General features: G+C 42.7%; 1 long non-coding RNA gene across 1 annotated transcript; it reads right to left on the reverse strand.

Annotated features, from left to right (window-relative positions):
- Positions 1-242: 242 nt before the first annotated feature.
- LOC138742244 (uncharacterized) lies at positions 243-8,246 on the reverse strand. The gene is made up of 3 exons (XR_011344016.1): positions 8,049-8,246; positions 1,892-2,069; positions 243-334 (listed from the first exon to the last, which is right to left on the reverse strand). It is a non-coding gene; the product is annotated as an uncharacterized lncRNA (long non-coding RNA).
- Positions 8,247-11,300: the final 3,054 nt, after the last annotated feature.

An 11,300-nucleotide genomic window follows, 5' to 3' on the forward strand; every position in this document is an offset into this window, starting at 1 on the left:
ATTAAAAATCCTGGACACTTGGTGCCAGAGACCAGGGACAATTTGTGACATTTGAACAAATTAGGAATAAATAAATTAATGGAGTTTTAAATACATCTTTTATCTGCTACCTTCAATTAAGATCTTATTTAAGGGACAAATTTTGTCCAGCACTAAACTTACCCCAGTGTAGTGAAATAGAGACTCTGGTTTGAAAGGGGAGTACAAAAAAAGTTATTTCAAAAATGTATTCCTTACTTCAGGCAGGAACCCCTAAACAAGGGCTCAATAAATCAAGACAAAGTTGGGAATCAGATTTGAGTGTAGAAATTGATCCATTTCGCTGGTCTGACATCTGCCAAGACAACATGATTAACACAATTACTGTAAGGTATCGGCTGGTGCAATATAACTTATTCTACAAAAGTTACACAAATTCAAATTGGAAATATCAGACCAATGTTTTCGATGTGGTCAAGAAATAGGTACTTCCTTGCATTCAACCTGGTCAAGCCCTAAAGTGAGACCTTTCTGGGAAGATTTGGGTTGAGGAAGGCCCAATCTGCCTGTGCCTGTAATGGGTGGTTCAACCCCCACCACCAGCAGGACCAGACAAGGCAAATTTCTATCCCCTTGAGGGGTTATAGTCAGGGTATACAGGGCTCTGCAGTTGAAAGACCCACACATGTGGTGGACTACTGGTGAGTCGAGGCAAGAAACCCATGGAGGTTGTGGGCTGCTGGAAACTGCTGTCAAAAGGACTCACACCAGGCTGTGGACTACTGGAAACTGGCTGAAAACTGGATGAGTGGGTTCCAGGTAATGGAACCAGGATGCGAGAAGGCACTGAAGGGTTCCTGACCACGTCAGAGGTTCAGATCTCGATCTCAGGATGCTGATAGTTTGGACTGGACTCGAATCCATGGACACTTGATGACTCTGCGGAAACTCTGCTGCTCTTTCTCTAACTAAACTAATTTCTACTAATGGCAAGTCTCTGCGTTAGAGCAGACAAAAGCAATTTTGTGTAATATGACACTTTTTATTACATGACAATAAACTGAATCTTGAAATGGTTCCCATATCACAGGTGAAATTAGATAAAGCAAATTTGGGGTGAATTTAAAAAAATTCTACATTAAGGGATATAGCATAGGAACAGGCCCTTCTCGGCCATGCCCTCAAATACACTCATGTGACTAATTAACCAACCAATCCTGTATGTTTTTAGTGGGCAGAAACCAGTGTCCTCAGGGAAAACCCATGCAGTTACAAGGAGAACTTACAAACTTCTTACAGATAGTGCTGGATTTGAGCCCAGGTCACTAGCTCTGTAATAGTGTTGCACTAACCACTGCACTAATCATGCCATCTCAAAGGTATAAAATGTTTATAGGGGATTGGGGGGACATTTCCCCCCCCCCCCCACCCCCACCTGAGTCATGAATACACTGGCTGGAAGAGTGATGGAAGCCAAGTTGACAGGCAGAATCCTTTCCGCAGAGCACAAGCATCACCAGGCTCAAGGACATTTTTCTTTCAGAATTCACAAAAAATTAAGGCAGGGCAAACTTTTTTTAAAATAAATAAAAACAGTGGTGAGTGTCTGGGGCAGGCAGCCAGGAGAGGCTTCAAGATGGACACCTGAATATGAAAGGTATGGAGGGACATTTATCTGGAGCAAGCAGCAGAATTTTAGTTCAATTTATATAGCACAGACACACTGAATACTGTTCTACAGTCACTGAGGGCATTTAAGATGGCAATTGAATCACCTTGGTATTGAAGGTACAAGCACTGGAAGATGGTATTAAATGGAGAGGAGTGTCCACATTTCAATGTTTAAATTCTGTTCCAAGATATTTATGTAAATATGATCCATGGTCCTGAAGAAATATTATTTCATCTTTACCGTGCAAGCATGGATGATAAATAAAGGTGATGACTTGACTTTGTATTCCAGCATGACACAATGGGCTGAATGGCCTGCTTTCATGCTGAACAGGTCCATGATTCCATGACATTTCTGATAGATTGTAAAAGCAGCACATGATGGGATCTGGTTCATTGGGCTCAATTTTGGAATTAACCTGGAATTCAAGACAGAAGGAAAATATACACTTGTTCTATACTGCACCGATATAATAAATTACAGACTATCCAGCAAAATAACATCTTAAAAGACATGGTCAATAGGTGACAAATTGACTGCTTTTTCAAAGCCTGCCAAGCTGAATCCTGTGTTGCAGCATTCATTTAATATTGCCTACAATCTGCAGACAGCTTTTATTTTCTATGTATTTTGAATGTGTGCTGTGCATTAATGCCTATCACTGTCAGATTATCTGCTGTGGGTTCTGCTTACTTCAAAGTCAGGGACATATGAATTACATTGGTGAGTTAACAGAATATATCCCTGACATTAAGAAGATTAACAGCAGAATGCAAACTGTGAAGTTGCTCTGAATCAATTTAATTGTGTAGCCGACGTTCCAAACAGTATGGCTCTCCTTTCCAATAATATAAACAAAAACCTATTTCCCCCAGCTGAATGCTGAAATCCAACCTCACAACTCTGGGTTGGAGGGATATCCAGTTCAACATTCCAACAGCTCAGGCCCTTGCTAAAGGGTAATGATCCATTGTGTCCAACCTCCACCCTCCCCGATTCCACTGACTCAAGATGACCCGAGGTGATGGGTGTATTGTCACCAGGACATCCCGGGTATTGTTGCTGGAACCACCAAGATCAAGACATTCCTGGGAGGGACTTGAGGAAGTGAAAGGTTAAACAAGATGGGTCTTTTGCAGAAGGCACTCGACAAAGCCCAGTACATCACAGGCAAAATTCTCTCCACCATTATGAAATCTAGAGAGCAGAAGCAATCATCAAGGATCCACATCCTCTAGCATGGCAGATGGAGTTGAATGCAGATGTGCAAGGTGATGCATTTTGGAAGAGCAAACCAAGATAGGGCATGCACAGTAAATGGGAGGGCCCTGAGGAGTGCAGAGGAGCAGAGAGATCTGGGAATAGAGATACATTGTTCCCTAAAGGTGATGTCACATGTCGTAAAGAAAGATTTTGGCATCTTAGCCTTTTATAGATCAAAAGTATTGATTATAGGAAGTTGTTTAAGACATTGGTGAGGCCAAATTTGGAATATAGTGTGCAATTCTAGGGCCTAACTATAGGATATCAACAAGGTTGAAGTGCAAAAATTTATTAGGATATTGCTGGGTCTTCAGGAGTGGAGTTACAGTGACAGGTTAAACAGGTTGGAGAATGAAGAATGAGGGGAGATTTGATAGAAGTTTAAAAGATTATGAGAGATAGGGAGAGTGGATGCAAGTAGGCTTTTCCCCACTTAGATTGGGGAGATAAATAGGAGAGGTCATAGTTTTAAGCTGAAAGGGGAAGGTTTGGGGGAAAGTTCTTCACTCAGTGATGGGAGAGCAGAATGAGCTACCATCTGACATGGTGAATGCAGGCTCAATTTTGTGTTTTAGTACAAATTGAATCAATACATGGATGAGAGAGGTTATGGAATGGGATGAGGTCAGTATGGACCAGCAAGATGATAGTCAGTACAGACTAGAGAGGTCAAATGGCCTGCTTTCAGTGCTCTGGCACTGTAAAAATCAGGTGTACCTTGTTTGATTAATGAGTCAGAGGTGATTTTATAGAAGTATACAAATTTCTGAAGGCCAAAGGTGAGGTTAATGGTTGCAGCTTTTACATCAGCGAAGGAGAATTATAGAACATTACAGCACAGTAAGGGCACTTCAGCCAACAATGTAGTGCCAACCTATATAAACCTAGACAGCAAGCTAAACTACACCTGCCACACACCCTCTATTTTTCTTGCATCATGTGCCTGTTTAAGAGTCTTTCAAGAGTCCCCATTGTTCCAGTCTTCAACAGCCCTAGCAATGCATTCACCACTAAAAAACATGCTTGATATCTCTCCTCAAATTTCTTCCACTCACCTTATGCTGATGTCCTCTGGTATTTGCCTGTTGTCCTGTGAAAAAGGTGCTGGCTGTCTACCCTAACTATTCCTGTCAATCTTGCAGACTCAATTGAAACTGGAAGTCAGAAATTTAAGGTTGAGGGGGAGGGAGATTTAAAGGGGAAGATTTTTCAGATATTTGTAGGCCTATTGAAGCAGCAGTCAGAGAAAGTGGTAGGGCTGGGGACAGGCACATTTTTGGACAGGTGTGGATGGGAAAGGATAACAGGAAATATAGGACAAATAGCAATTGCATAGATGGCAACAAGGCAGGCATGGACAAGTTGGGTGAAAGACTGTCTCATGCTGAGGGGAGATGAGATGGTCCTTTCTCAGATAGCAAAGCTCAAATTTCTGCACTGAACTATCCAAATCATTCAGGTTTTTTCCCCAACCAGAAGCCCTGGATGAACAATGAAAGCCAAAGCCTGCTGAGAGGCAGATTGCAGGCATTTAAGTTCAGAGATCCAGATCAGTACAGAAGGAGCAGGTATGACCAGCAGAAAGACAACTCCCAGGCAAAGTGGAAGAAAATAGAAACAAGAGACAACCAACAGCTGTGAAAGGGCCCGAATGCCTCAACTTGTAACAAAACCAAATCTGGTAAAATAGCAGATGGCAAAGCTTCTCTCCCAGAGGAACTAATCACCTTCGTCAGATTTGATGACATTAACAGTGAAGAACCATCCCTTCGCACCCCTATGTCCCCTGATGATCCCTTCTTAACCATATCTGATGACATGTGTGCTGCCTTTAGGAGAGTGAATCCAAGGAAAGAATCTGGCCCAGATGGAGTACCTGGCTGAGTATGAAAATCTGTGCTGATCAACTTAAAGCTATTCATGGACATCTTCAATATCTCACTCGAGGAGAATGCGGTACCCACCTGTTTCAAACAGGTGTCAATCATAACAGTGGCCAAGAGTGCAGTAACCTGCCTTAATGACTATTAACCAGTAACACTTACATCAACAGTAAAGAAATGTTTTGAAAGGTTGGTGATGAAGCAGATCAGTGACAATGGATACATTCCAGTTCTCCTATCGTAGTAACTGGTCTATGACAGATACCATCTCACTGGCTCTGATGCATTCACCAGGATGCTCTATTGACTACAGTTCAGCATTTAACACCATTATCCCCTCAAAACTAATCAGCAAACTCTTGGACCTAGGAGTTAACACCCCATATATAATTGGATCATAGATTTCCTCACCTCCAAACCACAATCAGTAAAGATTGTTAAGAATTTCATCATACACAGCAGAGAAACACGCCAGTTTGGCTTAATAGTCTGTGCCAAACATCATCTGCCACCTAGTCCCACAGTCCTGCATTTGGCCCATAACTCTACACCTCTCCCATCCATATACCTTCCAACATATCCTTGAATATTAACATCAATCTCACTCTACCACCACTGCCAGAATTTCATTCCATATCACCACCTCCCTCTGCGTGAAGAAATTTCCCTTGTGTTTTCTTTAAACTTCTCCCCTTTTTACTTTCAATCCATGCCCTCTTGTTTGAATCTCTCCTTTCCCCCACACCCCCCCCATGGAAAAAACCTATCCATATTGACTATAGGTACCCCTTATAATTTTGAATATCAAATCACCCCTCAATCTTCTATGCTCCAGGGAATAAAGTCCTAGCCTGCTCAACATTTCCCTATAACTCAAACCCTGAAATCACAGCAACGTTCTCATAAACCTCCTCTGCACTTTATGCTGTTTATATCCTTCTTGTAATTCAGTGACCAAAACTGCACACAATATTCCAAATTTGGCCTCAGCAATCACATACAATTTTAACATAGCATCCCAACTCCTGTATTCAATACTCTGATTTATGAAAGCCAACATACTAAATGCCTTCATCACCACACTATCTACATGTGATTCAACTTCCAGAGAATCATGTACCATGACTCCTAAATACCTTTGTTCCACTGCACTCCTCAAATGTTTACCATTTAACGTGTATGACATAATTTGATTAGTCCTACCAAAATTTATCACTTCACATTTATCAGTATTAAACTCCATCTGCCATCTTTCAGCCCACTCTTCTAACTGTCTAAGCTTTGATAATCTTTCTCACTGTCTACAACACTGCCAACCTTTCTAATCAAATTTGCCACCCTATCATCTAGATAGGGAATATATGACAAACAGCAGTGGATCCAGTACTGATCCCTGAGGAACTCCACTTGTCACTGGCCTCTGATTCGACAATTTTCCACCACTACTCTCTGGCATCTCCCATCCAATCATTGCTGAATCCATTTCACTACTTCATTAATAACTAATGCTTCCACCTTCTTATGGGGAACCTTGTCAAAAGCCTTAAAGTCCAAATAGACAACATCCACCACCTTCCACTCAACTTTTTAGTAACTTCAGTAGTTTTTTGTTAAACATGATCTACGTACAAAACCATGCTGACACTCCAAATCAATCCCTGTCCTTCCAAATAGTTGTATATATACCATCTCTAAGAACACTTTCCCTTAATTTACTCACCTCCAACATCAGACTTACAGGCCTATAATTACCAGGTTTACTTTTGGATCCTTTCTGAACAGTGGAACAACATGCACCACCCTCCAGTGCTTCCCACATGGCCAGTGACATTGTCAACACTCCCACTATTTGTTCACTAACCTCCTTCAGGGTCTTCAGGAATATTTTGTCAGGACCTGGATATTTATCCACCTTGATATTTTTCAAGATAGCCAACACTACCTCCTCATTAATCCTTACATTATCCATATCCTCCCTACCATATTTCTTCACTTCATCTAGCTCAATATTCTTTTCCTTAGTGAATACTAAAAAAGTCTAAAAATTCCCTCATCTCCTACCACCCTCATCTTCAAGGGGTCCAATTTTATCCCTTACTTTTCTTTTACTCTTTAATGTACCACTAGGAACCCTTTAGATTTATTTTTACTATGCCTGCCAAAGCAGCTTCCTATCTCCTTTTAGCCTTTAATTTCCTCCTTAAGATTTTTTTAAAAACTCTCCCCATATTCCTCAAGCAATTCATCCATTCCTTGCTGTTTACACCTGTTGTACACATCCCTCTTCCTCTGAGGCAAGTTCCCAATATCTTTTGAAAATCAAGGCTCCCTATAGTTTTTAACCTTTTCTTTAATATTCACAGGTCATACCGACTGTGCTCTCAGAAGGGTAGCCCATCCCTTTTGTACAGGTCGGTCTTGCCCCAGAAGAGATGCCAATGATCCAGAAATCTAAACCCCTACCCCAGCTCCTGAACTACACATTCACCCTCCACAACTTCCTATTCCTACCCTCACTAGCACATGGCACAGGAAGCAATCCCAAGATTACCCACCCTTGAAGTTCTGCTTTTCAACTTCTTCCCTAATTCTATGTAATCCCTTTCAGGACCTCATCCCCACTTCTAACTAAGTCATTAGTCCCCACGTGGACCATGACTTCTGGTTGCACACCTTCCCCGTCCAGAATGGTGTGGACTTGATCAGAGCCATCCCTGACCCTGACACCTGGGTCCCCAATCTCATCCAGCAAACCTCCTATCTGATCCCCTAACCAGCGAGTCCCCGACTACAAGAGCTCATCACTTTCCCCCCCCCCCCCCCCATTCCCTTCTGAGCCAAGGGTCCAGCCCTGTGCGAGAGACCTGACCTCCAGGACTTGTCCCCCTGTAGATTATTTCCCCTTCAACAGTACACTTGTTGTTGAGGGGAACAGCCACAGAAGTATTCTGCACTGCCCATCACCCACCCCCTTCTTCCCCACAGTCACCCATTTCCCTGACTATTGGGGAAAACTACCTCCCCATAACTCCTATCTAACTCTACCTCTGCCTCCCTGATGATCCAGTTCCCTAACCCAGTCTTCCAGGAGTTGCAACTAGATGCAGCTTTCACAGGTGTAGTCCTCAGGAACATCTGTGCTGACCCTGTCCTCCCACATCCTGCAATCAGAGCATTCACAACTGCCACTCTTCAATTTAAATTAGAGTACTTAAAAAGATAAACTTAAAAAGAGACTTACAACACCTTACCTTAGCCCCTGGAGCCAAAGTCTTGAAGTCCCAATGACTTATGGATATTGTAAGGTAAAAACATCATGAGATGGGACCGGAGAAGGAGTCACCCAGTACTAAGGAGTAACAGAATGCAGATGTGACCTTGTACACTCAAGATAAGCTTGGCACTAACAAGAATGATGTGCAGCAGACTAACAGAGAAGGGTAGCAACAGCTTATTCATTGGACAATGTCATGGTATGATAATTTACTAAGTGCGTGTCCTGGGGTATAAAAAAAACACCACGCTGATATCAGAAGAATGCGCCTTCTCCAACTAACACTGTTAGTTGTAAGTGTTACAATCCGGTAATAAAGAACTTTGATTTCGACTCAGTCTGGTGTCTGACTCACTCATTCTTGAACAAAGCAGACCCAACAATATCCAGTGACTCTCGTGGCTGAAGTCTCCTCACCAAGTGAACCATCAGTACCGGAGAATCATAGGGCTGTGCTCTTAGCCCCCAGCTCTACTCACTTTACACCTACAACTGTGTAGCTTGCTATGACAATAACACCATCTACAAATTTACCGACGATACCATGGTAGTGAGTTTTATAAGGGAAGGGGGAGTTAGCGTACAGGAGGGAGATTGAAAACCTGGCTGAATGGTGCACCAACAACAACCTCACACTCAATGTCACCAAAACCAAGGATCTGATTGTTGGCTTCAGAAAGAGAAAACTAGAGATGTTTGATCCAGTGATTATTGGGGAATCAGAAGTGGAGAAGGTGAGCAAATTTAAGTTCTTGGGACTCATTATCTCAGTGGATCTTTCCTGGACCTAACACACTAATGGCATCATGAAGAAAGCACGTCAGAGCCTCTACTTCCTGTTTGTGGAGGTTTAATATGGCACCAGAAACCCTGGCAAATTTCCATAGATGAGTGGTGGAAAGTGTGCTAACCAGCTGTATCATGGTCTGGTATGGGGACACCAATACCCCTGAGCATAAAGCCTCCAAAAGGTAATGGACACTGTCCAGGACATCACAGGCAAAACCCTCCTCACTATAGAATACACGTACAGGGAACACTGCCATTGGAGAGCAGCAGCAATCATCAAAGACCCACACCACCCAGCACATGCTCTGTTCTCACTGCTTCCATAAGGAAAGAGCCACAAGACTTGTACCACCAGGTTCAGGAACACCTGCTACCCTTCCACCATCAGACTCCACAACAACAAACTCAATTGGAGACTTATTTAAAGATTCTTACTTGTACACTTTATTGATTTTCTTTGTTCTCTCTATATTGCACAGTCAGTTTGTTTACATTCATTACCTGTTTACAGTTATTTTATTTGTTTACATGTTTATACTATGTACAGTTTATTTTTTTGCGCTACCAATGAGTGGTGATTCTGCCGTGCCCACAGGAAAAAAGAATCTCAAGGTTGTATGTGAGATGGTGGATGTACTCTGACAATAAATCTGAAATCTGGTTGTTTCCCCCCCTGCCCCCCCCCCCCCCCCCACATCTGTGGCTGCCTCACCTGCTGAATGTTTCCTTTTTGTGTTTTTATTTCAGATTGGCAGCATCTCGAGTTTTGTTTTGGTTTTCATGATCTGGGTGTAGACCAGAAAATGGACAATTTATTTTTCTACCCTTTGCTTTCTTGTTAGTTCACTATTGACCAATCTTATCCTGATATGCTGGAAAGATTGTAAATCTGAAGAAAAGAGACTATGAATTATTGACAGAGGTGAAGATGTTGGAAACATCGCCCTCATAGAATCATAGAACATAGAAACATAGAAGATAGGAGCAGGAGTAGGTCATTCGACCCTTCGAGCCTGCTCCGCCATTCAACGAGATCATGGCTGATCTTAAAGTTCAGTACCCCGTCCCCGCCTTCTCTCCATAACCTTTAATACCCTTATACTGAAGAAATAGATCTAATTCCCTCTTAAATATATTTAATGAACCTGCTTCTACTGCCCTCTGTGGCAATGAACTCCACAGATTCACCACCCTCTGGGTAAAGAAATTCCTCCTCATCTCGGTCCTAAATGGTTTGCCTATTATCCTCAAACCATGGCCCCGGGTTCTGGATTTTCCCATCGTTGGAAACACATTGCTTAACACTTGTACCAGACTCTATCTTAACTTGATATAATCAAGTTGTCACATAACAAGTTCAAGGCCAATGCATTTATGCACATTTTATTCACACCTTGCTCACTGTGCTTAAAGATACCAGTAGCAGAATTAGGCCATTCAGCCCATTGAGCCAGCTCTCCCATTCAAATCATGGCTGCTGTATTTTTCCTCTCAGCCCCATTCTCCTGCCTTCTCCCCATGACCTTTCACACCCTTTCTAATTTAGATTAACCTCCATTCTAAATATACCCAAATGACTTGGCCACCACAGCTATCCATGGCAATGAATTCTACAGACTCACCTCCCTTTAGCTGAAGGAACTTCTCCTCGTCTCTGTTCTAAAGGGACAACCCTTTTATTGAGACTGTGCCTTCCGGTCTTTACATTTGACCTCACAAGGGTGCAATACTCCACACAGTTGGGTGGGTTAGTGCCCATTGGGAGAGCATTCTGGCTGGTTGCTTCACTGCCTGGTATGGTGGTGTTGCCACTCAGACAAGAATAAACTCCAGAGGGTTGTTAACTCGGCTGCGACATCACGGGCACTAGACTTCACTCTATTGAGGACATCTACAAGAGGCGGCATCTTAAGAGAGCAGACTCTAACCTCGAGGACTCCCACCATCCAAGCCACTCCCTCTTCACCCTGGTACCATTGGGAAAAAGGTACAGGAGCCTAAAGACGTGCACTCATTGGCACAAGGACAGCTTCTTCCCCGCTGCCATCAGATTCCTGAATGATCAATGAACCAAAGACACTGCCTTTTCTTTGACTTTTCGTGCACTATTTTTAAATTTATTTTTATAAAGTGGTTTACAGTGTCAATCCTGCACAACTGCTCAGCAAAAAGAGGTGGAAGGCACTCCTTGTATCCGATAGCCTACAGGTCACCCGTAGGCAAGGTGCAGTACCTGTTTAGCCTCCCAGTCTGGGGCACGTGAAGCCATTGTTTGCAGATGATGGATGGTTTTTACAAGCAGATTCTACAAATTGGAATTTATGTTTGTAAAACTAAAAACATTGGGCAGATGAATCTGCAGATCAATGGCCAGGGTTACCCGTCCAGTATGGACACTGCAACGGAAGAAGGCAACAGGAACTTAACACGACTACGGTCT

The sequence above is a fragment of the Narcine bancroftii genome, chromosome 9 (assembly GCF_036971445.1).
Source record: "Narcine bancroftii isolate sNarBan1 chromosome 9, sNarBan1.hap1, whole genome shotgun sequence".
Lineage (NCBI taxonomy): Eukaryota > Metazoa > Chordata > Chondrichthyes > Torpediniformes > Narcinidae > Narcine > Narcine bancroftii.